Source organism: Leptodactylus fuscus, chromosome 2 (assembly GCF_031893055.1).
Source record: "Leptodactylus fuscus isolate aLepFus1 chromosome 2, aLepFus1.hap2, whole genome shotgun sequence".
NCBI lineage: Eukaryota > Metazoa > Chordata > Amphibia > Anura > Leptodactylidae > Leptodactylus > Leptodactylus fuscus.
The window spans coordinates 264,003,614-264,027,305 of NC_134266.1; the positions used below are offsets into that span (position 1 = coordinate 264,003,614).

The window sequence follows — 23,692 nt, forward strand, 5'->3', positions numbered from 1 at the left end:
GGGGTGATATGCTGGTTCTGGTGACACTAACCTATCTATCTGCAGGGCTGGGGTGATATGTTGGTTCTGGTGACAGTAACCTATCTATCTGCAGGGCTGGGGTGATATGCTGGGTCTGGTGACACTAACCTATCTATCTGCAGGGCTGGGGTGATATGTTGGTTCTGGTGACAGTAACCTATCTATCTGCAGGACTGGGGTGATATGCTGGTTCTGGTGACAGTAACCTATCTATCTGCAGTGCTGGGGTGATATGCTGGTTCTGGTGACAGTAACCTATCTATCTGCAGTGCTGGGGTGATATGCTGGTTCTGGTGACAGTAATCTATCTATCTGCAGGGCTGGGGTGATATGCTGGTTCTGGTGACACTAATCTATCTATCTGCAGGGCTGGGGTGATATGCTGGGTCTGGTGACACTAACCTATCTATCTGCAGGGCTGGAGTGATATGCTGGTTCTGGTGACAGTAACCTATCTGCAGTGCTGGGGTGATATACTGGGTCTGGTGACACTAACCTATCTATCTGCAGGACTGGGGTGATATGCTGGTTCTGGTGACACTAATCTATCTATCTGCAGGGCTGGGGTGATATGCTGGGTCTGGTGACACTAACCTATCTATCTGCAGGGCAGGGGTGATATGCTGGGTCTGGTGACAGTAACCTATCTATCTGCAGGGCTGGGGTGATATGCTGGGTCTGGTGACAGTAACCTATCTATCTGCAGGACTGGGGTGATATGCTGGTTCTGGTGACACTAACCTATCTATCTGCAGGGCTGGGGTGATATGCTGGTTCTGGTGACACTAACCTATCTATCTGCAGGGCTGGGGTGATATGCTGGTTCTGGTGACACTAACCTATCTATCTGCAGGGCTGGGGTGATATGCTGGTTCTGGTGACACTAACCTATCTATCTGCAGGGCTGGGGTGATATGCTGGATCTGGTGACAGTAACCTATCTATCTGCAGGGCTGGGGTGATATGCTGGATCTGGTGACTGTAACCTATCTATCTGCAGGGCTGGGGTGATATCCTGGTTCTGGTGACACTAACCTATCTATCTGCAGACTCGGCTAACCTTCCTTTGCTCCAGTGCTCTGACATGAGATGTGAGGTCTTATATAGACAGGTGTGCGCCTTTCCTAACCAAGTCCCATCAGTTTAATTACACACAACTGGACTCCAATGAAGGAGCAGAACCATCTCAAGAAGGATCAGAAGGAAATGGACAGCATGTGAGTTAAATATGAATGTCACAGCAAAGTCTATCCTATCAAAGGAGTTGACTGTTGCAAAGAATATCCCTACAGAATTGGTAAACCTCAGTCTTTTATTAGGCTTAGTGGCCGGAGGAAAAATTGCAGAATATAGCTTTTTTTTTTTTCTTTTTTTTTTTTTTTTTTAATATAGATATTAACCTGGAAGATGAAAAATAAAATCAACAAAAATTCTTTAAAAATATGTTTCACACAAAAAACATTTTTGAGACAGAAAAACCATGAAGAATTAATATGTAATAAAAATAATATCAGTAAAATGTTTTTCTGGCCAGAATTGTGTTGCCAGTTGTCACCAATTAAGGAGAGTTAATATGGCTCGGATAACCGGACATTCACCTTGAGAGACGGGCAGGACGCGCGGTTCCATCGGCGGTATACTGCCAAACATATGGTTAAAGCCTCATTAAAATAACGGATTAGATACTGAAATTTTGCAGAAACTTTTGCCAGAGATCATTTTGTGGAAATTCCTGTAAATTCCTGGCACGGGGGGGGAGAAATATAAATGAAAACTTTGAAGAGAAGCGACAGAAGCGGCAGACAGTGGAGCGGAGAAGGTTTCTGTCACTGGTTTGTTGCATGAATGAGTAATAGGTCATTTACCAGAAATTTATATTGACAGATCCAGGTCTCACTGAAAGCTGCTCCACAATGCTCAATTGAGCAAAGGCTGAATCTGCAAGGAGCGGGAGGACTCCGCTCATAATGGCTATTAAAGAGCGATCCCTGAAGAAGAGCACTGCATGACCCGCACTGCAAGAACCTGGAGGTCTAAGAATATTATGAAGACCCGAACTACAAGGAACTGGAGGTCTAAGAATATCATCAAGGCCTGCATGCAAGGAACCGAGGTCTAATAATATCATCAAGGCCTGCATGCAAGGAACCAGAGGTCTAAGAATATTATGAAGACCCGAACTACAAGGAACTGGAGGTCTAAGAATATTATCAAGACTTGCATGCAAGGAACTGGAGGTCTAAGAATATTATCAAGGCCTGCACTGCAAACAGGTCCAAGAATATTATCAAGGCCTGCACTGCAAGCAACTGGAGGTCTAAGAATATTATCAAGAACTGCACTGCAAGCAACTGGAGGTCGAAGAATATTATCAAGGTCTGCACTGCAAACAGGTCCAAGAATATTATCAAGGCCTGCACTGCAAACAGGTCCAAGAATATTATCAAGGCCTGCACTGCAAGCAACTGGAGGTCTAAGGCCTCGTTCACATCTGCGTTTGCATTCCGTCCGGGGGAGTCTGCATGAGGACCACCCGGAATGGAATACCGAATGCAACTGCAAGCAGTGTGCCAGTAAAAGCACACAGATCCAGGGGCCACACGGTGGCTCAGTGGTTAGCACTGCAGCCCTGGAGTCCTGGGTGTTCAAATCCCACCAAGGCCAAAAAACCATCTGCAAGGAGTTTGTATGTTCTCCCTGTGTTTGCATGGATTTCCATCCCCTATTCCAAAGACATACTGATAGGGGAAAAAAAATTTACATTGTGATCTCTATGTGGGGCTCACAATCTACATTTAAAAGAAAAAAGCACACGGATCCCCATAGACTATAATGGGGTCCGTATGTTGGCCACCAGATCTCTGCAGGGATCATGCGGACAGGAAAGTACTTCACAATCTACTTTCCTGCCCATATGATTTGTGCAAAGATCTCGCGGCAGGCACACAGACCCCATTCTAGTCTATGGGGCCCATGTGCTTTTACTGCACACTGTTTCCAGTTGCGTTCGGTAGATCCCCATGCAGACTCCCCGAGTGGAATACTGAATGCAGGGGTTTTTTTTTTGTAGATTGTGAGCCCCACATAGATCTCACAATGTACATTTTTCCCTCTCAGTATGTCTTTAGAATATAGGATGGAAATCCATGCAAACACAGGGAGAACATACAAACTCCTTGCAGATGGTTTTTTGCCTTTGGCAGGATTTGAACCAAGGACTCAGATTATGGACGTTGTCCCTTCTCCAACAGACCCTGACCATTTGACCTATTAGGATACCCGGAGGTCATAGACCGGTTCCTTTACTTTGACCCCAAGCAGAAAACCATTAAGAATCAGCAACAAAATCTGTCCGTAAATTCAGCCATTTGCTTGTTGGTTGTGGCTCTCTTATTAAAGGGATTGTCAATAAGAAGCCCCTTTAAAGGCCACTCTCCCATGACTCGGGGAGAGATGACTTAAAGAATCTATTTAAAATAAAATTGTGATTGGGGTCAAAAATTCTAAAAAATACAATGTAGTCTAGTATCCTGGAGACTCTGCTGTGTGTATAGATGTAATTTTTTGGAAGGGAAGGGGGGGGCACCTTTCCTCCTCTTAAAAAAAAAAATAATAGAACATTTTCCTTTTATTCCGAAGCTGTTATGATCAAAGAGAAGAAATCACACAACCATAAGGAAAAAAAAAAAATTCAAAAAGTGTCTTTTTGGTGCGCGCTCCTTTCACCCGGCGGTTCAGTAACCCAGCAGGTGCGATTCACACTGGAATGGAATCATTTGAAGTCAAGATAAAGATAGCTTCAAGGAGATGGCTGCCTTCCTTGATTTGTGTTTCTTACGGCTTGACCAGACAATGCTGTAGCGCGGGCTCCGCTGTTTAATCATGTCTAGAATGCAGTCTATTGTACATCTCACCGGCAAAGCCGAGAACGGGAGGGGATAGAACGGCCGTGAGTGAGAACCGGGACCCTTTTTTGTTATAGATAACGATTCCGGGGAAAAAGTTTAGATATCTGCAACCCAAATGCATTCAAATTTACAAAAATTTACAAAAAAACCTATAGGTCGGTCATTTTCTGTCTATAAGGCTAAGGGCCCACGTGGCATCCCACAGTAGAATCCAATCCACTTTTTTTCCCGTGACGTTTCCGTCACAGGCAAATCACAGCGTTCACGCCACATACGGCCTCAGCTTAAAGGTGGCTTGTGCAATTTTTGTTCTTAAAGGAGTTGTCCCGAGATCAAAACGTATCTCCTTATGTTATATATCTAATGGAGAGGGGTCAAGGCTTGGTTGTCTTTGTCAGTGCCATAAACTGTGGATGTGAAAGCTGCTCCATTCAAAAGGGACCCCCATTTTTCTGATTGGTGGGGGTCCCAATCATGAAACACTTATCTCTTATACAATGGATTTTTGGATTTTGATGTGGTGACAACCCTTTTAACAAAGGAGGACAGGACACATCCACATTCCCATTAACTCCAATGGAAACCCCAGAGATAGCTGAAGTACAGCACCCGGCTATCTCTGGCACTAGTGTTGAAGCCAATGGGAGACAAATAGCTGATCGGTGGAGGTACCATTGGTCAGATCTAGGGTTGAGTTGATCTTGAGATTTCAGGATCGTTTTTAAAATCCGATCTTCGATCATTTTCCAGCCGATCCCAATCGCGATCGTGAATTTTGTTCGATCTCCGATCGGGATCCGATCTTTCCCAATCCCGATCGCTCAACCCTAGTCAATGCTTCTCTATGGAAAAAGTCACTTTTAGGGTTGAGCCGATCTTGAGATTTCAGGATCATTTTTAAAATCTGATTTTCAATCATTTTCCAGCCGATCCCGATCATGAAATTTGTTCGATCGCCGATCGGGATCCGATCTTTCCCAATCCTGATCGCTCAACCCTAGTCAGATCCTGAGAGCCAGGGGTGATTTCAACCAGGCTGCATGGAGGTGTGTGCCCAGGCTAAATGGACGGTATCCACGCTTCCATTGGCTTCAGCAGAAGTTCCAGAGATAGCCGAGTGTTGTACGTCAGCTATCTCTGGTGCTGCCATTGAAGTTAAAGGTACTCTGGATGTGGCACACATAGCCTGGTTTAATTCACAACAGGTGTAAAACACCATTGATTTTTAAGATCTGACCATGGATGTTCATTTGGAGACAACCCCTTTAACAAAGGATCGCCTGGACTGAATATAGGTAAGCCCCGGCTAGATAGGACACATCTACATTCCCATTAACTTCAATGGGAGCACCAGAGAAAGCTGAAGTACAGCATCCGGCTATCTCAGGCACTCCTGTTGAAGCCAATGGGAGCATGGATACCTTCCATTTAGCCGGGGCACACGCCTACATGCAGACCGGTTGAATTCGCCACAAGAGTAAAACGCCATCGGTTCTCAGGATCCGACCATGGATGTTAATCTGGATACAACCCCTTTAACAAAGGAGCAACTTGCCTGAATGTTGGCTAGATGGGACACATCCAATCTCCCATTACCTTCAATGGGAGCACCAGAGGTGGCTGAAGTACAGCACCCTGCTATCTCAGGCACTCCTGTTGAATCCAATGGGATTGTGGATACCTTCCATCTACCCGGGGCACACACCTACATGAAGCCCAAGTTGAAATCACCCCTGGATTCTCAGGATCTGATCAATGGCACCTCCACCGATCAGCCATTTGTGTTTTAAACAAATATATTTGGTGTTTAATGCTTTAATTTTGGTAAATATTGTCAAAAATATTTGGATTGGCGGACTAACAAAACATCACCCCGATCAAGACACGGCAGATGTTTTCCAAAAAATGTACACATCCTGTACATTAGTACCACTCCTAATTTTGACCAGGCCACTCCCACTTGAGGATGATTAAAACGGGGACCAATGGATGGCACCTACACAGTAACTCATTTTTGGCATGAGCCTCGTAGAACAGATGGCAAACCGTGTGATTCAGCAGGGGAACGGCAGTCACAGAATGTGCCTTTTTGTTGGAGCTTGCTATTTAAGTTGAGCTAATGCATCGCTATGCCTCTCCAGAACAAAATAATTGCTTAAAGTTTCCTCGGCAAGTTTTTTTTTCCCTACTTGAACTTTGTCACACTGAGCCGAGGCATTCATAGATCTTTTTAGCTCAAGAATAAGAACATTGACAAAAAAATGGTTGAATATGAACCAAGCGGATCCATCAAGATAGAGTTCCTTGTTTAACTACATTTTTGTAAGGTAAGGGTTTGTAGGAGATCAGAAAGACTGGTCTATTGTTCTTCTAAAAATGGCGCCCCCATTTCCATTGGCTGTATCTGGAACTGCTGCTCACCGTCATTTATTGGGGTCATTAGTCCTAGCAAAGGGCGTGTCCATGATTAGAACCAAGGCTCTAAAAAACAAAAAGACACACAGTACCTCTTTTGTCCATGGTCTGCGTCTGGTATTGCAATCCATTCTTATTTGCTGCAATACCAGACTTGGCCTATGGACAGAAGTGGCACTGTTTTTGAAAAAAAAAAATGATTTTTTTTTTTTTATTCATTTCTATGTGACCGTTTTTTAGTACAAGATTAGAAAAACATGGTTGTCTTATTCTAAAAACAGTGCCAGTCCTGTCTATATGTTATGTGTGTGGCTGCAATACCACACACAACCTGTGGACAGGTGCGGTGCTGTTGCTAGAGAATAGCATCTCTTTTAGTTGCGCTTCAAGTGGTAGGGCTCTCGATAAGACAACCTCTGTCCATGTGATGGATTTTATAGAGGGGTGTCCATACTTGGGTCCCCCCCATTGTCAGTGTAGAGAAAGAGCAGCTCCCATTTTAGCCCAACTTCCTCCAAAATTAGATGATTGAGGCGTTGTCTTGTTGCAACATCCCCTTTAACATTGTCACAAAAGTTGATATACATCTAGAATGCTTATATTAACTGGACAGTACCCAGATCTTTCTGATGATCCTTTAACACCTAGGCCTTTAACCAAGACAAGGGGGCATTATCTACCGGTACGTTGAGACGATGGTTTCATCATCCTCAAAGACATGGATTCTTTACTCTAAGAGCATTGAGACTATAAAACTTTCTGACCCGGGATGTTGTGATGGTTAATTCATTGTACAATATTTTAATACTATAACTCAACTGGTTGATAATGAGCTGGGTTCGTTAGGACTTCTCCAAAAATGTTGGGTTGTGCCAAATCCGAAATTTTTGGAGTTCACCACCGACAAACCACTTTTGTACTTTGAGTGTCTTCAGACCCCACAGTAGATCAATGGAAGGTGTGTAAACATAACAGCCATATACACCCCTCTAGGGCGCTAGCGTCATAACCTTGGTGCCCCACATGACCGCTAAAGCCATGTACAGAAAGGTGGAAGAGGCCTGAAGACGACAGTGACCCACAATGGACACCATGACAGAGCTCAGTAGAGAGGGGAGTAAGACTGCTCGCTATGTCTATGCACCTCCCTTGGGCCTCATCTTACTATACTTGGGGGTCTAAAGGACCAAAAAAGGTATGGCCCAAAATGGAACTGCCGCATGAACCCTGCAAATATTTAAAATGTTCGCCCAACACTAATTATGACAAGTAATTGGAACTAGATTTCTGCAAAAATTGCTCAGGAACGGTTGAGGAATATGGCTGAGAGCTCAAGATGTTGACATGACCTCCAAAATCCCAGAACCTCCATTCGATCAATGGGACAATGATCCAAAAATGTATTCTGATTGTCAAATTTGGAGTCGGGAAAGGATTTTTTTAGTACTATGGGGTAACTGCATGAAGGCTTCTACCCTCCTCTAGATCAACACGGTAGGATTATAGGTTGGACTTTATGAACCTACGTCTTTTTCATCCTCATCAACCAGATTTACAATATTCCCGAAAACGAATATTTTTGGAATATTTTTTTTGAATATGTTTTATGTCTAGTAAATATTCAGCAATTACAGATCCACTCCATATAACTGTTGGAAAGCCATTAGCGACACATACAGCCTTTAGGAGCAAGTCCAAGGTGATCAGGTGGCCGATATAAAGCGATACTGTTCACGGGATGATTTAAAACCTTGACTCTGCCGTCTGCGCAGATGGTGGAACGCTGTAAATGTTGAGGAGAAGGAAAATGCCGCCATCTAGTTATTTACTTGCAGGGCTAATATGTTTCTCTCCTTGTTTATGGAAGTCTCCACCTGCATGGAGGCGAGTAGGCACTGGCTGGTTCTGCCATAAGACTAATGTGCTGGCCTGCACGTTCCTCCTGGGCATCGACCAACATGGAGATAGATAGAACCTCTAGCCGGAAATAAAGTTAAAAATAAACAGGAGAGTGCTTCATAAACAAAGCTGCCATCTAATCGCATTCATATTTCACATCTGAGTGTTAAATATGCTCATATTAAGCATCTGGGCTGTTGTAAACAAGCAGCTGGGAGATATTGACCTAATTTTTATGTACAACACATGAATGTTTGCATTTTGTTTACTCGTACTGAAAAAAATGGGAATTTTTTGAATTTCACGAAGGTGTTCACAAAATAATATGGAAATACTGTGAAATATTTTTGAGAAAACCACTAGGGTTGAGCCGATCTTGAGATTTCAGGATCGTTTTAAAAATCCGATTTTCGATCATTTTCCAGCCGATTCCGATCGTGAAATTTGCTCGATCGCTGATCGGGATCCGATCTTTCCCAATCCCGATCACTCAACCCTAACAACCACCCAAAATATAAATACAAAAATGATAGCAAGAGGCACCATGGGAAGAAGGCAAGTCAAGGATGCTCTGGGCGATGTTCTGCTAGGAATTCTTGGGTTCTGGAATTCATGTGATTGCAACATTGACATGGACCACCAATGTAAACATTGAATAGACCAAGTACCCTCCGTTATGACAGCAATATAACTGGCACTTTCAGCAATATAACGTACTCTAAAATATTGCAAAAATTGTTCAGGAGTGGTTGAGGAATATGGCTAAGAACTCAAGATGTTGACTTGGCCTCCTAAATCCCAAGACCTCCATTCGATCAAGTACTGGTGGGTTGTGTTGCTAAAACAAATCCAATCCATGGAAGCCCCACCTGCTGTAACAAGTTGGTGCCAGATACCACAAGGACATTCTTTAAGATCTTGTGGAATCCATACCTCAAAGGGTTGGAGGTGTTTTCGAGAACCTACATGATCTTAAGCAGGTGGTTAATGTTATGTTGATCGGTGTAGATCTGGGTCAATAGTCAAGGTGGGTCATTGACCGACATACCTTAAGGGGAGGGAATGTCAAGGGAAGTTTATCTTCTGTCATCGGAAGGGTTTGGAGACCACAGACTTTTGAAGATCAACTGAGTAAAATATCCCAAATGCTAGAAAATGGGAAGACATTAAATTCCCCAATTTTTGTTGACGCTACCTTTATGGCCTGAACATAGAAAGTTTTGTCTTAGACTCTTTTGGTTCACGAAAAACACTATTGATTGTGAAAGATGAGATCTTGAGTATTTGATAGAGTCAAGCGTCTCAAATAAACAAGGTAATGGACATACGAAAGTAGAAGTTTCCAAGATCTTGAAGTCCATCTTTAGAGGAAGTGATAGTCCAAGAAAATCATTGCTCTTTGCTATAGTTGGTTGCTCTACCACTCAACCGACATAGATGATGACTACCATACCTTATTTAGGAATATAGTCAAGTCTCTGGTGCCTTGTCCTAGAGAACAAAGGAATCTCAACATCCCCACTCCTTTTCTAACCCCACCATATCCCAAACAAATGTTGACAAGGATAAATTTGATGCAATTTAGGGGTGGTCTGGTCACTTTGTCCCATGTCCAATCAACTAATGTCTAATGTGTATAGCCATCTAAATCTAGGTTGTTCGTAATTGCCAGATGACTCACAACCATTTATTGATTGGGAAGACATCCCTTAAAATCCTTCAGTGGTAAAATCATCTTCATAAGTTTTTGGGATGTTGAGTCCCTCTAATTATCTAAAACATTGGCCAGATTGGTGAAGATTAGTTTAGTTTTGAGGTTGGCCCAAAGATTTGTTTTGGGTAGAATAAGTTTGTCACGAACTGGAAGTGAAATTATTATACTCTGGGGTCTCTTCAGATAATGGGTGTCATAAAAGGTGAAGGCCCAGGGAAGGGTGTAAAAAAATAACAAACAATTATACTCACCTTCACTCACCTCTTCTGGGCATATTCGAAGCAACTCTTCTAGGTCTTCTGGGTCCATGACATCAGCATGCCTCATGTGACCACTGAGTTCCAAAATCAAAGGCCTTAGCAGTGACCCTGGGGTGCATTACATCAATCTGGAGGCTGAAACAGGACTCAGAGAAAGTGTTGGATAGCACAAAGATGCCCATATTAGGTTAAGGAAGGTGAGTATGATGCCAACAATTATAATCTGGGATCTGAAGAGTAACTTCCAGTTTGCAGATAATGAACCCGTAAAGTTTTGGGGTTGGGTCAAGCCCAAGACTTTGAAAAATTTGTAGTTGAATTTGGTTCAATCTAAACCATTTTGCTCATGACTCATCTCCCAATTCTTGTTCCAATCTTCAGAATGGCCGTGTCTAGCCAACATTAGTCCTATAGATCTCGATGATCGCATGACTAAAGTTCTCAAGGAACCTGGGCCAATCTCTACAGAAGTTAGTTACGCCCAGCTGGCTGATCTGAATGTTCGAAGAACAACAGATGAGGGAAAATTCTAAAAGTTTAGAAGCCAACCCAAAACTAGAAGGTTCCAAAGAAAAGCCACCTTAGAAAGTTTCTCACCTACATTCAACTTGTTCTTGTTCCAATCTTCAGAATGGCCGTGTCTGGCCAACATTAGCCCTACGGATCTCAACGAATGCATGACTAAAGTTCTCAAGGAACCTGGGCCAATTTACTGGATAACGGATCTTTCTATGAAGAAAAATGAGTGGACCTCGGGTGAAGCGGTAATCATCACCCATCATGCAGAACAGGAAGGACGAGCGTAACTACTATTTAATTGATGTGGTATTTTCATGCGGCGAGAAAATGTGTCAGACTGATGAATTATTTGTGTGAGCAAGTCAAACCAAGAAATCTCTTTAACATTAAAATAATGTCTCATTGATTTCCTTTGTAATAATTACATTGTCCATGTGGGTTGATAAGAAGCGGAGAACTAATTAAATAATGAATTGCTAACATCTTAACAAACCAGCCTTACACAATGGAATACAAAGAACAGTAAATCATTCATTCGCCAGGACCCAGAACGAGCTTCCCGTAACTTCATTTACTTTTAATAATGTCGGCTGTCACAGTTACACAAGAAAGAATTTGGAGACAAAACCCATATAATTAATAATTCCTACAGCAGTAATGAGTACCTAATGGTGCTTCACCTTCCTTGTGTGACTGCATCTATAACCTCGGGACAATGATATTATTCTCTTCACCGTACAATAAATGCCATGTATTCTGTTTCCATTTCTTAATGAACAACATCTTATTACGGAAGGGAAACTCAATTTGGAAATCTCTACAGAAGTTAGTTACGCCCAGCTGGCTGGTCTGAATGTTCGAAGAAGAACGGTCGAAGGAAAATTCTGACGTTTTAGAAGCGAACCCAACACTAGAAGGTTCCAAAGAAAAGCCACCTTAGAAAGCTTCTCACCTACGTTCCACCACTTCAGAAGAAAGAATTAGACTGGCTATAGGCATAAGATAGCTCCAGAGATCTTCATACACTTGGGTGATCAGGTCGAGGAACAAAGAAATCTCAACATTCCCAATTCTCTTCTAATCCCATCATATCCCAAATGAATGCTGACAAGTGTTTGATGCACTTTAGGGGTGGTTTGGTCACTTCTCAACAGGTTCAACCAACTAATGTGTATGGTCACCTAAATCTAGCTTGGTCGTAGTTGCCAATTGACTCAACATCCTTTAAAATCCTTTAGTGGTAATTTCATTGGTTTTTAGGATGTTGAGTCCTTCCAATTGTCTAAAACATTTGTCAACTCCTACTAGATATTGGGGAACCTCTGAAGATTCTGAAGAGATGTTTACTTTTTGGTTTGGCTCAAAGATTTATGTTCTCAGTAGAGAGAGGAGAACAATCCAATGCCAGACTCCTCTATTGGTGGCTTTCAGACAGCGTCAACTCCTATTGGTTGAAGATTCCGAAGATTCTGAAGATATGTTCAGTTTTTGGTTTGGCCCAAAGATTTATGTTCTCAGTAGAAAGAGGAGAATAATCCAATGCCAGACTCTATTGGTGGCTTTCAGACAGCTGAAATCTAACTAACCGATCTTTAGCTGTCATCTAGTGTCGGAGAAAATCACAACCAACACTAAGCTTGTGTAAGACCAGATTTAGCCACCTACAGTAGTAAGCCACCAGAGTCAAGTGTAACAATACATCTATGGACCTCCATCTTGTATCCTTCGAACTTGGTAGGATGCATTAGTTCTCTAGTGTAGGCCAAATCTGAAATTTAATCTGGACTGTGGGCTCATCTACCACCAACTCCACTTTCTCTGCCCCATTAGTGGCCTATATGATGTGAATTTTACCGGAGGCTCAAATCTGCGGAGGAAAAATTGGACCATCTATACACATGGATGCTTAGTTTAGTCAAGTCTGCACGTGCCCTCAATAAGAAGAGGAGAGTTAGGGAATGCTAGATCAGTCAGTTCAATCCTTATCACCCCTGACATCTTCTGCCAGAGGAGAGAGTCAGGAGATCTGTATACGTATTAGGTGGTAGGATCATCCAGCCAGAATCGGCAGAATTTGGCCAATGAATGGACAATTTTAGATACCTACAGTAAGTGTATCTTCAGGGCAGGGTGAGGATGTGTTTGGTACCTAGATTAGGAGTGCCTAGAAATCCTTCTATATAAAACTTGATCTTGGACTGTACATGCAACTCCATGTTCTTTGCCCACTGATCCCTATTCTTACCTATCTATGGATGATGTAGGTGGCTTTCAAGAATCTTCTTCTGTGATGCGTACAGGACCACATCTTTAACCCAATGGATTCTGACATTGCGCAACATGTTAAGGTGACCTACAAAGGAAGTCTCCTTAAGGAAACATGGCCCTCCCCCTGACCAAGGTTGTGGAGTTGCTAGGCCAAACCCCCAACTCTGACTCCTTCCTAAATGACTCCTGGATGATGTAGGTGACTTTCAAGAATCTTCTTCTGTGATACGTACAGGGCCACATCTTTAACCCAATGGATTCTGACATTACGCTACACGTTAAGGTGACCTACAAAGGAAGTCTCCTTAAGAAAACATGGCCCTCCCCCTGACCAAGGTTGTGGAGTTGCTAGGCCAAACCCCCAACTCTGACTCCTTCCTAAATGACTCCTAGCCAAAATCAGACAGAACCATTAAAGCTCATGTAATCCAGCAAAAACCTAGTCACTAAGAAGGTAACTGTCATGTGGCTCCACCCAAAACTGGCCCCAATCCTGACCCACATCTATGGCCTCTCACCTAGCCAACAAGTACCTGCTCTTCACCGATAAGGGACAATAACCCAATAGAACCGTCCATGGATGGGATTCTCTTCCATTTTGGAGGAGATATTTGGGTTTGGCCTTAATCCTGGGTCATATCACTAGGCTTCTTGACAGCAAGGCAGTAATCTATAGGTGCCACCTTTCCAAAAAGTGGCAGTAGCGCGACGGATTTCCTTCTCCCGTAGTTTACATAATGGCTGCTCACCGCTATCCTGATCCATCACTAAATATTCTATACTTTAGCCATTTTTTCTTACACTTTAGAACACATTTTAAAGATTTTCTCATCCACTAAAGGCTCCCACCGCCGTCGCGTCTATCTAGCGATAAACAATTCTCGGATCAGGGTAAATGCTGGTAACTTTCCGAACAACAGGTGCCTGAACGGAGACTGTTCAATTTGCAGCAATAGTTGAAGCAGATAAAACATAAATAGCAATTCAATCACGATCACAGCACCAGATCAAACCCGCCGACCGCAGTCTAATCCATGTCAAAGGAATGGGATTTTTTTTTCCAGAAATTATTATCTTTTTCTTAGTTTTCCATCTCATTACCTGGAGCAAGGAGCATTTTCTCTCCCTTTTGAAAAATGAGATAAGCGCAACTGGGTTGGTAATAAAAAGAAATCCCCAGCATGAGAACAAAGCCATTTTACAAGACTGTAAGCAGGTATTATGCTCCGGTGCTGCTCGCATCATCCTAAACTTCTGTCTGAAAAGAGCTTATAGATTCCTGACACCCGAGTCACCGAGCACGGGCGCAACTGCATACTTTGTAAACTTGTGTGGGCGCAGCCAGCCAAAGACTGACGGAAGAATAATATACAGGAATGAATGCAAAAGGTGCGTCCATCTGCCATAGAAATGACTGGAACAAATATTAACAATGATATAGGATAGTGTATATATAAGGCTCGGACCAATGAAAGTCGGCTCTACTGTACTAGGCAACTAGATTTTAGCATTGCAATAATGTATTTAAAGGGATCCTATCATTAAAAGTCAATTTTTTCTGACTAACACATAGGAATAGCCTTAAGAAAGACTATTCTTCTCCTATCTTTAGATGTCTTCTCCGCGCCGCCGTTTGGTATATAATCCGGTTTTCTTCAGCATGCAAATGAGTTCTCTGGCAGCACTGGGGGCGGGTCTCAGCGTTCAGACAGCAATGGGGGTTTCTCCAATGCTGCAAGAGAACTCTCCATCTTCTTCAGGAACGGGTCTTCTTCGCGTCTTCTTCCGGAGGTGGTTTCAAACTTGCAGGCCTCGGCCAACCGACTGCGCATGCCTGCTGGCCACAAGAAAATGGCCACTTACAATACTGTGCAAGCGGCTATTTTCTTGTGGCCGGCGGGCATGCGCAATCGGCTTTGCCCTAGGCCTGAGGCCTAGAAGTTTGAAGCCACTCCCGGAAGAAGACACAAGGAGAGGCCGTTCCTGAAGAAGATGGAGGCGGCGCTGGAGAGTTCTCTCGCAGCATTGAGGACACCCCCAGTGCTGTTTGAGCGCTGAGGACCGCCTCCAGTGCTGCGAAAGAACTCATTTACATACTGAAGAAAACCGGATTATATACCGAACGGCGGCGCAGAGAAGACATCTAAAGGTAGGAGAAGAATAGCCTTTCTTAAGGCCATCCCTATGTGTTAGGGATGAAAAAATTACTTTTAATGATAGGATCTCTTTAAATAATAGATGGATAGATAGATAGATAGATAGATAGATAGATAGATAGATAGATAACAATAGATAAATATATTTATAGCTGTAGATATATCTCTATGACTGATCAGCTACAAGCCTATAATCTCCCTCATTACAGTCAGTTTCTCAGCACATTCTGCCTTTGTTTTATCACATATTGACTTGTTTTCTGGCCGTGCCGGGGCCGATGCTCCTCTAATCCTCTAATAAGCCTCCCTCTATGATTAATGAGTATAATACTGTGGTAATACGCTCACATCTGCTATCCTATGATAATGTAATAGAAGTGGACGCATCAAGATTTGGCTGTACACAGATATTGAGTACATATGGCCGAGATGGAACAAATACCCGACAATCATACTTGACTACTGTAACCGGTTACAGAATACGCCAAACACCACAGAAGAGAGTATATGAGTATAGTATAGACGGTGTATGAGTATAGTATAGACAGTGTATGAGTATAGTATAGACAGTGTATGAGTATAGTATAGACAGTGTATGAGTATAGTATAGACAGTGTATGAGTATAGTATAGACAGTGTAGGAGTATAGTATAGACAGTGTATGAGTATAGTATAGACAGTGTATGAGTATAGTATAGACAGTGTATGAGTATAGTATAGACAGTGTAGAAGTATAGTATAGACAGTGTATGAGTATAGTATAGACAGTGTATGAGTATAGTATAGACAGTGTAGGAGTATAGTATAGACAGTGTATGAGTATAGTATAGACAGTGTATGAGTATAGTATAGACAGTGTATGAGTATGGTACAGACAGTGTATGAGTATAGTATAGACAGTGTAGGAGTATAGTATAGACAGTATATGAGTATAGTATAGACAGTGTATGAGTATAGTATAGACAGTGTATGAGTATAGTATAGACAGTGTATGAGTATAGTATAGACAGTGTATGAGTATAGTATAGACAGTGTATGAGCATAGTATAGACAGTGTATGAGCATAGTATAGACAGTGTATGAGTATAGTATAGACAGTGTATGAGTATAGTATAGACAGTGTGAGTATAGTATAGACAGTGTATGAGTATAGTATAGACAGTGTATGAGTATAGTATAGACAGTGTAGGAGTATAGTATAGACAGTGTATGAGCATAGTATAGACAGTGTATGAGCATAGTATAGACAGTGTATGAGTATAGTATAGACAGTGTATGAGTATAGTATAGACAGTGTGAGTATAGTATAGACAGTGTATGAGTATAGTATAGACAGTGTATGAGTATAGTATAGACAGTGTAGGAGTATAGTATAGACAGTGTAGGAGTATAGTATAGACAGTGTATGAGTATAGTATAGACAGTGTATGAGTATAGTATAGACAGTGTAGGAGTATAGTATAGACAGTGTATGAGTATAGTATAGACAGTGTATGAGTATAGTATAGACAGTGTATGAGTATAGTATAGACAGTGTAGGAGTATAGTATAGACAGTGTATGAGTATAGTATAGACAGTATATGAGTATAGTATAGACAGTGTATGAGTATAGTATAAACAGTGTATGAGTATAGTATAGACAGTATATGAGTATAGTATAGACAGTGTATGAGTATAGTATAGACAGTATATGAGTATAGTATAAACAGTGTATGAGTACAGTATAGACAGTATATGAGTATAGTATAGACAGTGTATGAGTATAGTATAGACAGTGTATGAGTATAGTATAGACAGTATATGAGTATAGTATAAACAGTGTATGAGTATAGTATAGACAGTATATGAGTATAGTATAGACAGTGTATGAGTATAGTATAGACAGTGTAGGAGTATAGTATAGACAGTGTAGGAGTATAGTATAGACAGTGTATGAGTATAGTATAAACAGTGTATGAGTATAGTATAGACAGTGTATGAGTATAGTATAGACAGTGTATGAGTATAGTATAGACAGTGTAGGAGTATAGTATAGACAGTGTATGAGTATAGTATAGACAGTGTATGAGTATAGTATAGACAGTGTATGAGTATAGTACAGACAGTGTATGAGTATAGTATAGACAGTGTAGGAGTATAGTATAGACAGTATATGAGTATAGTATAGACAGTGTATGAGTATAGTATAGACAGTGTATGAGTATAGTATAGACAGTGTATGAGTATAGTATAGACAGTGTAGGAGTATAGTATAGACAGTGTATGAGCATAGTATAGACAGTGTATGAGCATAGTATAGACAGTGTATGAGTATAGTATAGACAGTGTATGAGTATAGTATAGACAGTGTGAGTATAGTATAGACAGTGTATGAGTATAGTATAGACAGTGTATGAGTATAGTATAGACAGTGTAGGAGTATAGTATAGACAGTGTATGAGCATAGTATAGACAGTGTATGAGCATAGTATAGACAGTGTATGAGTATAGTATAGACAGTGTATGAGTATAGTATAGACAGTGTGAGTATAGTATAGACAGTGTATGAGTATAGTATAGACAGTGTATGAGTATAGTATAGACAGTGTAGGAGTATAGTATAGACAGTGTATGAGTATAGTATAGACAGTGTATGAGTATAGTATAGACAGTGTATGAGTATAGTATAGACAGTGTAGGAGTATAGTATAGACAGTGTATGAGTATAGTATAGACAGTGTATGAGTATAGTATAGACAGTGTATGAGTATAGTATAGACAGTGTAGGAGTATAGTATAGACAGTGTATGAGTATAGTATAGACAGTATATGAGTATAGTATAGACAGTGTATGAGTATAGTATAAACAGTGTATGAGTATAGTATAGACAGTATATGAGTATAGTATAGACAGTGTATGAGTATAGTATAGACAGTATATGAGCATAGTATAAACAGTGTATGAGTACAGTATAGACAGTATATGAGTATAGTATAGACAGTGTATGAGTATAGTATAGACAGTGTATGAGTATAGTATAGACAGTATATGAGTATAGTATAAACAGTGTATGAGTATAGTATAGACAGTATATGAGTATAGTATAGACAGTGTATGAGTATAGTATAGACAGTGTAGGAGTATAGTATAGACAGTGTAGGAGTATAGTATAGACAGTGTATGAGTATAGTATAAACAGTGTATGAGTATAGTATAGACAGTATATGAGTATAGTATAGACAGTGTGTGAGTATAGTATAGACAGTGTATGAGTATAGTATAGACATTATATGAGTATAGTATAGACAGTGTATGAGTATAGTATAGACAGTGTATGAGTATAGTATAGACAGTGTATGAGTATAGTATAGACAGTATATGAGTATAGTATAGACAGTGTATGAGTATAGTATAGACAGTATATGAGTATAGTATAGACAGTGTGTGAGTATAGTATAGACAGTGTATGAGTATAGTATAGACAGTGTATGAGTATAGTATAGACAGTGTATGAGTATAGTATAGACAGTGTATGAGTATAGTATAGACAGTGTATGAGTATAGTATAGACAGTATATGAGTATAGTATAGACAGTGTATGAGTATAGTATAGACAGTGTATGAGTATAGTATAGACAGTATATGAGTATAGTATAAACAGTATATGAGTATAGTATAAACAGTGTATGAGTATAGTATAGACAGTATATGAGTATAGTATAGACAGTGTATGAGTATAGTATAGACAGTGTAGGAGTATAGTATAGACAGTGTAGGAGTATAGTATAGACAGTGTATGAGTATAGTATAAACAGTGTATGAGTATAGTATAGACAGTGTATGAGTATAGTATAGACAGTATATGAGTATAGTATAGACAGTGTATGAGTATAGTATAGACAGTGTAGGAGTATAGTATAGACAGTGTATGAGTATAGTATAGACAGTGTATGAGTATAGTATAGACAGTGTATGAGTATAGTATAGACAGTGTAGGAGTATAGTATAGACAGTGTATGAGTATAGTATAGACAGTGTATGAGTATAGTATAGACAGTGTATGAGTATAGTATAGACAGTGTAGGAGTATAGTATAGACAGTGTATGAGTATAGTATAGACAGTATATGAGTATAGTATAGACAGTGTATGAGTATAGTATAAACAGTGTATGAGTATAGTATAGACAGTGTATGAGTATAGTATAGACAGTATATGAGTATAGTATAGACAGTGTGTGAGTATAGTATAGACAGTGTATGAGTATAGTATAGACAGTGTATGAGTATAGTATAGACAGTGTATGAGTATAGTATAGACAGTGTATGAGTATAGTATAGACAGTGTATGAGTATAGTATAGACAGTGTATGAGTATAGTATAGACAGTGTAGGAGTATAGTATAGACAGTGTATGAGTATAGTATAGACATTATATGAGTATAGTATAGACAGTGTATGAGTATAGTATAGACAGTGTATGAGTATAGTATAGACAGTGTATGAGTATAGTATAGACAGTGTATGAGTATAGTATAGACAGTATATGAGTATAGTATAGACAGTGTATGAGTATAGTATAGACAGTGTATGAGTATAGTATAGACAGTATATGAGTATAGTATAAACAGTATATGAGTATAGTATAAACAGTGTATGAGTATAGTATAGACAGTATATGAGTATAGTATAGACAGTGTATGAGTATAGTATAGACAGTGTAGGAGTATAGTATAGACAGTGTAGGAGTATAGTATAGACAGTGTATGAGTATAGTATAAACAGTGTATGAGTATAGTATAGACAGTGTATGAGTATAGTATAGACAGTATATGAGTATAGTATAGACAGTGTATGAGTATAGTATAGACAGTGTATGAGCATAGTATAGACAGTGTATGAGCATAGTATAGACAGTGTATGAGTATAGTATAAACAGTGTATGAGTATAGTATAGACAGTGTATGAGTATAGTATAGACAGTATGTGAGTATAGTATAGACAGTGTATGAGTATAGTATAGACAGTATATGAGTATAGTATAGACAGTGTATGAGTATAGTATAGACAGTGTATGAGTATAGTATAGACATTATATGAGTATAGTATAGACAGTGTATGAGTATAGTATAGACAGTATATGAGTATAGTATAGACAGTGTATGAGTATAGTATAGACAGTGTATGAGTATAGTATAGACTAGAGGTTCCCAAACTTTTTTTCCTCGTAGACCACTTTCAAAATTTTCCTATTTTCGGTGGACCCCCTGCTGCTACATTTCTACCATATTACTCGTCAAAAAATGTAAAGATTAGATTTAACAATGGAAATTTGTGTTGCAGCTGAGACCACTGGAGGTTCCCCTGGACCACTTTGGGAATCACTGGTATAGACAGTATATGAGAAGCAGTTTTTTACAAAAACTGGACCCCATAGCAAAACTCAAAATGAGGAACTATTATGTTGCTGGGTTTTGGCACTCTGGACAGTAAGGCCTGGTCTTTGCTTCCTCCTCCAAGCCTTTGCCAAGACCTTGCGGTCACTTCCGCATCCCCTTGATGACGTCTCATGTGGTAGAAGGACCACCGGGCTCTATGTTTGCTTCCCTTTCAATTTTTTGTATACCACCATTCAGATCTGAACCAAAGTAATATAGGACAGACTGTCTGAGATGGATTGATGATGAAGACAAGAGGAAAAACATTGGGGCAAGAGCCATCTCATGCTAACCCCATTGGAGGGTTGCGTTCTTTTTGTTTGTGGTGGCCTATACCCATACATTCTCTGCCCCTCGACATACAGTGGTTACCATCTATAAGGCCATATGTCCTAAATGTTCCCAGTCATCCAAAAATACATGCTGGTAAACAATGGGGAAGTAATCGGTAATCCACAAGGTCCCTGCTGGGCCTTAAAGGGATTCTACCATTAAAACAACTTTTTTTCTAATTACCATGTTGGAATAGCCTTAAGAAAGGCTATTCATCTCCTACCTTTAGATGTGGTCTCCGTCACGCCGTTCCTTAGAAATACCGGTACTTACCAGTATGCTAATGAGGTCTCGGCAGCAATGGGGGTGTCCTTCTTCTTCATCTGCCTCCTCCCCTTGTATGTCGTCTTCTTTCTTCGTCATGTCTGACGCCTGCGCAGTCGGCTCTGACAGCAGAGACCCTGTTAGAGCCGACTGCACATGCTCAGTAAGGTCCGTACAGCCCTCCGACACCTGGATGAATTCACTCGCTCGTCGGAGGGCTGTACGGACCTTACTGAGCATGTGCAGTCGGCTCTAACAGGGTCTCTGCTGTCAGAGCCGACTGCGCAGGGGAGGAGGCAGATGAAGAAGAAGGACACCCATTGCTGCCGAGACCTCATTAGCATACCGGTAAGTACCGGTATTTCTAAGGAACGGAGTGACAGAGACCACATCTAAAGGTAGGAGACGAATAGCCTTTCTTAAGGCTATTCCGACGTGGTAATTAGAAAAAAAGTTGTTTTAATGGTAGAATCCCTTTAAATACTGTAATTAGGTTCTTCTAATGGCTACGGCCTGAAGAGGTGGAGTTATGGCGGAGTATTTTTATGACCAAGAGTTGAGTAACGCATTATACCAAGGTCCATTTACTGTCATGGACATGAACATATTACTTTGTATAGTACTTTATAGCATAGCCTACAACTAGGGTTGAGCGATCGGGAAAGATCGGATCCCGATAGGCGATCAAGCAAATTTCACAATCGCGATTGGCCGGAAAATGATCGATCGGATTTTAAAAACGATCCTGAAATCTCAAGATCGGCTCAACCCTAGAATACATAAACTCTTAAATAGGGTTGAGCGATCAGGATCGAGAAAGATCGGATCCGATCGGCCATCTAGCAAATTTCACGATCGGGATTGGCTGGAAAATGATCGAAAATCGGATTTTAAAAACGATCCTGAAATCTCAGGATCGGCTCCAACCTACCTACAACCCACCCCAACCCATGTCCATAAAGGGTGGCCAATTTTTATCGTTACAGGGCCCCTCTCTATTATGAACGACATACAGTACAAGACAAAGCTTTAGGATCCAAGACTCTAGCTAGCAATAATAATTTCCCAACCCTATCACGATCCCCCCCCCCCCTCCCCCGCCGCTTCCCTGATATCTCTGAGACGCTCGGATGTTACCAGAGCTATGAAGTACAAACCAAAATAATAAAACTGATTGCTTTAAAGTTCAGGCCGCAATAATAAAAGTGATTAAGCTGGAAACACATTGAGAAGTTTAATGAATGGCTATTAACCTTTCCTTCCACAGTAATGACATTATTCCTCCATGTCCTGAATATGTCCCATCAGTATTTCGGCCTCGCAACGCATTCAGGGTTACAATTTCAGGGAACGAAAAAAAAAAAAATCTCATTTAATTTTTAACAAAGGCCAGACAAGTAAGGATTTTGTTCAATTACTAAGACTTTAGGCGATACTGTTCTTGCCAAGTTATTTCATGGCCTGTGAAAATGGAACCGGCGACAAACACTATTACCATTTGAATAGGACGTGACTTATTATTTGCGGTGAGACCGACCAAAAATGTTGACCAACAGAAACGGGAAATCCTACTGTAGATGTCTTAAAGGAACACTAGACCTATAATGGAGGAGACGAGTAAACAGGTCATGATCTTACTCCGACTCTTTGTCATGTTACAAGATTGTCTCAATTTTTCTGAAACAAAAAGGCTTGCAGAGAACAGAGGGTTAATCTTTTCCTGGTCCGTTCTGTTTTCTGGTGGGAATTGTGGGTAGGGTTGAGCCGATCTTGATATTTCAGGATCGATTTTAAAATCCAATTTCCGATTATTTTCCAGCCAATCCCAATCGTGATCGTGAAATTTGCTCGATCGCTGATTGGGATCCGATTTTTCGATCGCTCAACCCTAATTGTATATTACATACAGTAGGGTTGAACCGATCTTGAGATTTCAAAATCCGATTTTCGATCATTTTCCAGCCGATCCCGATCGCTCAATCCTATTAAAGGGATTCTGCCATAGTTCCAATGCCGCAATTGCGCGCATGTGCAGTCGGCTCTACTAGTGTCTCACTGGCAGAGCCAACTGCACAGGCGTCGGAGGTGACGCCGAAGAAAGAGGAACAAAGAAGGGGAGGATCCAGCAGAAAATAGAGGCGTCGCTGGATCGTGTTCTCGAGCAGCAGTAAGGATGCCCCCATCGCATTTCCAGCGCTAGGCCCGCCCCCATCGCTGCGAGAGAACTAATTTGCATACCGGTAAAAAACGGTAATTCTAAGGAACAGCGCGGTGGAGATCACATCTAAAGGTAAGAGACGAATAGCCTTTCTAAAGGCTATTCCGACGTCTTATGTACAAAAAAAGGGTTTTAATGGTAGAATCCCTTTAACGATATATATATGATTAGGGTTGAGCCGATCTTGAGATAACCTCCAACCTCGATCCCGCAAGGAAAAGATCGCGATCGGAATTACGATCGTGTTCGTGAAACTTACTCGATCGCCGATCGGGATCTGATCTTTCCTAATCCCGATCG

The 23,692-nt window shown here is 40.9% G+C and overlaps 1 protein-coding gene across 6 annotated transcripts in view; it reads right to left on the minus strand.

Annotated features, from left to right (window-relative positions):
- FAT3 (FAT atypical cadherin 3) overlaps window positions 1-23,692 on the minus strand; it is a 502,317-nt gene that overhangs the window by 287,254 nt on the left and 191,371 nt on the right. The gene's annotated exons all lie outside the window — the stretch shown is intronic.